Below are 6366 nucleotides of genomic sequence, written 5' to 3'. Positions count from 1 at the left end.
GGGTGGATGGGAGGATGGATGGTTGGATGGGAGGATGGATGGATGGATGGTTAGATGGGAGGATGGATGGATGGATGGTTGGATGGGAGGATGGATGGATGGATGGATGGTTGGATGGGTGGATGGATGGGTGGATGGGTGGATGGGAGGGATGTATATAGACTGGTAGATTGATGAGTTGACAAATAGAAAGATGAAGTAAGTGATTTTTTTCCTCCCTATATCATTACTCTATTTTCTATCCTGGAAATGCATAACCCAAGAAAAGATGTGAAGATGAACCCTGAGAAAGATGAATCCATAGAAATCTTCATTGGGAGCCGGGCAGTGGTGGCTCACGCCTTTAATCCCAGCACTTGGAAGGCAGAGCCAAGTGGATCTCTGTGAGTTCAAGGCCAGCCTGGTCTACAGAGTGAGCTCCAGGACAGCCAGGGCTACACAGAGAAAACCTGCTTCCAAAAAAAGAAAGAAACCTTCATTGGGTTGTAACCTGACCACTTGGCCCCCTGGGGAGTTAATCAACAGCTGGGTTCTGCCCTCTGATCCACTGGGCTCAGCAACCTAGCCTTCCCAGATGCCACCTTCTGTTCCTTCCTACCCAAGATCACGTGCCCACCCTCTCTTTCCACCATCCCCACATCCTCCCTCCCTCCCTCCCTCCCTCCCATTCTTTGTCCCTCACTACTGCACTTCCTACCCTGTTCTCCATCGCTCCCTTTGCTTATCTGCCCTCCTGTCTGCCGGGAGCGGGGGTGGGGTTGCCCACGACTCTGCACTCTCACTCTCCCTGGCGGCTGGTACATGGTACAAACTCAATAATTTGTGGAATGAGCAGGTGGACAAATGGACAGTTTGAGTTCCAGTCGCTGGTTCTATGACCCAGGAAGTGGCTGAACTTCCAGTTTACTATCCATAAAGCAGCTACTGTAGGAGCAGGCCCCCAGGGGGACCTGAGAGAGCCTGTAAGGTTCATAAGGGTTGTGGACTAATTAAGATAATGCCTAGGAAGTGCATAATAGCTGTGTGGCGAGCACTGACAAAACAGTAGTTGTCCCTACGACTGTTTACATAACAAACTTGTTATTATATTCATCTGCCGAATTCATGACCACCATGTGAAGCGGTGACGATTTCCCAAGGAATATTGTTCCAAACAAACAAACAAAACTAGGTCAGGAAAAAACAGGCTCAGACGTGGCTTTGCGCCAGGCTTGCCTGTGTTGATTTACCTGTGTTGTTTCTGTTTGTATTTGTTAACCATGGGAGACGGGTCACTCGGCCCAACCCGCTCAGGTTCAGGGTGTCTCCGTTTCAGGTCCTGCGTCCACTGTGTTTACCGTCACTAAGGAACTAAGGCCTTCAAAGTGGGTAAGAAAAGGAGGACATTCCAGGCCGGTCAGCAGAGCAAAACCCTAGGTCCACCTGCTCTGAGAGAGGTCACTCCGGCCTGAGATGGCCTGAGCCTGGCAACTGGGCTTGAGCAGAGCCAGGCTACCCAGAGGCCAGCTGGCTGGGGATGTGAGATGCCTTCCCAGAAGACGGAGGCGCATGCCCCCAGATTCCTCTTAAGGGCCTGCTTCTCCGGCTCCCTCCCCCAGCCTCATCCTTTGGAGCCCGTCATGTGTGAGCCACATCCCCAGTCTGTCCCCTGCTGCATCATCAAACATAGTGAGTATCTTGTGATGACAGGCATGGTGTCGGACCTGGGGTAAGAAGACATAGAATGGCTCTCTGCCCTCCTGGGGTTTCTGACACCGCCGCTGAAGTCAGATTTTACAGTTTACAGGACGCCTTACTACCAGTGATCTTTTAATACTCGTAATGGCATTCGACAGGGGACTTGATGTGTTTATCTCCCCCACTCCTTATAGATATGCAAAGAGATTGAGAGACCACCCTGAGGTCTGGCAGCTTAGAGATGAGGAGCCAAGACTCAGTTCTTTCTCTATTGCCTGGCATTTAAACATGACATCGCTCTTACATAGAAGAGTGTTCAAACTCAACTTGCAGGAAGATAAGGGCCATTGAAATGTATAACAGTGACCCCAAAAGAAAATGCAGGTTATACATGGTGAGGAGAAAAGTTCCCTCCAGGACAGGTGGGGACAGGTGAGGATCTTCCAGAAGTGGGGTGGATGGAGACCCTTGTTCCAACCATCTGGCTTTCTGTCTCCTTCAGTACAAGCGCCCTCCTTAAGATTCCTGAAACATCTGACATCAGTGAGCACGGACTGCCAAAATTAGCAAGTTGTACAAAGAACTGAGAGACACACTAGACTGGATGACATGTGCCTGCCTACATGGCCACCACAGTCTCCCCAGCCTGCACGGGTTCTGAGCCTACACCTCTTCAAATCCAAATTCTGAGTGTTGAAATTCCTTTACCAGGGCAAATGTCTTCCCACAGCGCCACCCAGTGGCCAGGCCTTTTTATACCACAAATTCCCGATTACATGGGAGGCCATGGCTGGTTCACCTCTCACGACTGAGTCCAGGCACAAAACTGACAAAAGAAAGCAGTCGGCAGAAGAAAAATGGGTGGTAATTCAGGGGAACCCCAGAAGCGTGATGTCCTCAAGGTGGGGGTAGGTAAGATTAGCTCCCCAGATTTACAACTGAAGGAAGGCTCACTGCCTAGCTGTGCTTGAAAATCTACTCGGTGGCTGGGGAAAAAAATCAAATAAGAACAATCTTTGATGATTTCAATACAGATTTCAGAGGCAGGAGCAAAAGTGTATAGGAATCCAGCCCTGTCCACTTACTTAGGAACGTCCGTGAATTCTTCCAAGCTCCGGAAGCAGAAACACACAGGCTTGGAGAGCCTGCACACGTGTCTGTCACGGTCAGAAGTGTCCATCCTGTGATGGGGACCGAGAGCTTGTGTGTTGAGATGGGGAGAACGATATGAAGTGAGGGGGCCATATCCATCACTAACTGATCTTCAGGGTCAGACAGAGTCCTAACCACCTCATTCATTGAGTGGTAATAATAATAGTAAAATAGACTCAAAACATTCCACCAACAATGTAGGACTCTATGCCCCATGTCCACTATTAGATTAGAGCCAAGTTAGAGTTACATTCTCCTAACGCTTGTCAATAACACAGTTTCTTTGGGCCTCAGTTTCCCCTTCTAGAAGCAGGGATAACAATAACCCCTTGTGAGAGCAGTCTAGTTTCAGTCTCCAGTGTCCTTTTGACCTTGAAGTGGAATACGATGGATGCTCAACCTGTAGGATAGAAGACCACAACCCGGGAAAAAAGGACAGGGCAGAAGGCTCAGCCTGGCTCCTACTTTTGGAAACAGAACCTCTGCCTTATCCCATTGCTCTTCTTGCAAAGAGATTGATTGGATTCTTGAGACCCTGGCTTTCCTGGAAGGGCGCTTTAGGAAATCGAAGTTTCCAAGGGCACGTCCACTCAGCACACCCGTTTTCCTTGCTCCACGGCTCTCAGCCCTGACTTCAGGTTAACTTGTGCTCAATCTTCTGGTTCAGTATCAGCCACACCTATCAGACACATGGCAGGTAATGACAGGACTCTAGCCCCAAGGATCAAATCCCCATGCCAAGCAAGAGGGGCCATGGGCACGTCCCCAGGGGGTCCAAGAGATGAGGTCAGAATCTGCTGCTGAGGCAAGAGACTAAGCAGCCCCTTCCATCCATGCTAACCACAGCACAGATCCAGCAGGGATTCACAGGGATCTCGGTACCTTAACCTTGATGTCCCAGAAGGGCTCACCAGATGTGCCTGGGTCACAGCTGGACCTGTGCATCCACCCAAAGGACTTCTGGTCAGTACATCACAAATCCTGTACATCCATGTTATTGCTGCACTGTTCGCATCGGTCGAGATATAGAACCAACTAGCTTCCAGCAACGGAGGAACGGGTAAAGAAGGTGCAGTGTGTAAGGTCAGAGGGATGGCTCAGGGGTCAAGAGCGCTTGCTTTTGTGGAGGACTTGGGATCAGTTAACAACGCCCACATGGTGGCTCTTAAACATCCCTAACTCCCGTTTCAAGGGATCTGATGCCCTCCTCTGACTTCTGTGGCCACCAAGCATGAACGTGGTGCACATACATACATCCAGGGAAACCCTCGTACACATAAAAACTAAGTGATGGTTTGTGTAAAGAAAATGTGGGGTTCTTTTTTTCAGCCATAAAGGCAAATGAAATTATGTTCTTTGAAAGAAAATGGATGCAAAGGGAGACAATCACATTAGGCCAGCCTCAGAAAGACAAATACATTTTCTTCTGTCATTTGTGGTTCCTAGATTTGATAGAGTCACATGAAGTCATGTGTGTATATTCAAAGTGAAAACAGTCATCTGGAGGAACAAAAGGCACGTATGGGAGTGGGGAGAGGAGAGGAAAAGCAGTGAAGCAGTGTGGAGAGAATGGGACAATGGCAAAATGTGCTGCATATACAATATATTCTTTAAGAATTTTTAATATTTAATGTGTTGAATGCCAGGGTTATTGACCTAGCTTCATCTCAGACCATTGCATGGCTGTATTGCGCCTGAGCCTGAAGCTGCAGCGGTGGAAAGTTGAGATAATCACAGGAAAATTCCAGTGTGGAGGAGACTGTCGAGTAAATCCAGCCCCTCCGTGTCTACTTGCGTGGCCTTGGACAAATCGCTTAACTTCTTTGGGCCTCAGTCTCTGCCCCTGCCAAATGGGAATGACAGGTCGGTGAGATGGCTTGGCCGTTCAAGAGCCTGGCAGTTCCTTGTACTTCAAATCAAGCCTTCAAAGAACCCCTTGGTAAATATGAATGAAGGAATGTGTCCATGAATGGAGGGATGCACAGATGCATGGATGGATAGATTAGCAAAAAAATAAAGATAAACTTTAGGAGAACTGTACATTCTTGTGTCCAACTTAAAGATGAGCAAAGTGGAGGCCAGAGAGCTTACATCATCCATAACAATGTGGAATTCAAGCCAAGGGCTTGCATCTTAGTTTATTTGGAGGCCTCTGTTTGCCCAGCAATAATTAAGTATAATCATCAGAGACAGGAAGGGGGTGCAGAAACATCCCTTTCCTGCTTCCGTGTGAAAGCACACTCTGCAGATGGGAATGTATTTTAATGCTTTTTAAAAGTCTTATTTGTTATTTGTGTGTTGTGTGTAATATATATATATATATATGGCAGCATGTTTGTTATAGCACACACATGCAAGTCACAGGATGTAGTGGGCAGTGACTGTGGTCTCGTGACTGATACCTGCAGACAATGATACACACCCCAGAATCCATCCTATTTTAGCAGAAGCATCTGGCAGGGCCCCTTTACAAAGCACCCAGTCAAAGTCACAGGGATCTGAGGTACCTAACAATCATGCTCCTTGTAAGCTCTGAGGCTGGTATCTATCGGATAAAATCTCTCCAATCTTCCTTTCTTTCAGTCTCCCTCTCTCTCTTTCACGCACACACGCAAGCACGCACGCGCGCACACACACATCTTCAAACCTTAGAAAAAAATCATCCAATATAAAAATTGCCTAGGGTGCTGGGCGATGGTGGCGCACGCCTTTAATCCCAGCACTCGGGAGGAGGCAGAGGCAGGCGGATCTCTGTGAGTTCGAGACCAGCCTGGTCTACAAGAACTAGTTCCAGGACAGGCTCCAAAGCCACAGAGAAACCCTGTCTCGAAAAAACCAAAAAAAAAAAATTGCCTAGGGTGTCTAAAGCCTTCTCGTTAATATGCACAGACACACAAATGTCCCTCGGTTTTCTCCAGGGTTCCAGGACCTCCTACAGAGAACAAAGTCCCCTCAGGCATTCTCCAATGACCTGTGAAAAAGGCATCGTCTGCATTTAGTCTACATCCATTCTCCAAATACTTGAAGCCATCTGCCAGTTACTTCCTGAAGCTTGATCAGACTGTAGTCGTTCTACTACAGTGTTTAGAGACTGGAAACAAGAGAGCTGGTTGGGTAGATCATTTTAGACATTTGCAGTCTAAGGTCAGTTGACTCTGCAGATGCACAACCCACAGATTGAGGACTGACTATATTCCTTTAGGATTCAAAGGCTTTATTAGCCCATTAATATCTAGGAAGGTCCTAGCAAGAACCCTGCACTCTAGGATCTTAGCAGAGCAGAAGCGGAGCCCCTCATCCCTAAGGGAAAGTAGATGAAGGGTGTGCATAGACCTTGCCCCTGCCCTCCAATCAGATGCTATTGTAGGGTCTTGCTCTATAGTAAAGATTTTCTCTTCCATGATTGACTTCCAGATGGTTCTCCCTCATGTTCCGATTGGCCATATGCAAATAAGGAAGTCCTACTATGCTGTTCCTAGACAGCTTATCTAATACCCAAGCTATCTCTGTCTCCCTGCCCATTTCTTGCTTGTAGAG

The sequence above is a fragment of the Chionomys nivalis genome, chromosome 25 (assembly GCF_950005125.1).
Source record: "Chionomys nivalis chromosome 25, mChiNiv1.1, whole genome shotgun sequence".
Taxonomy (NCBI): Eukaryota; Metazoa; Chordata; class Mammalia; order Rodentia; family Cricetidae; genus Chionomys; species Chionomys nivalis.
This window is presented reverse-complemented; position numbering follows the sequence as displayed.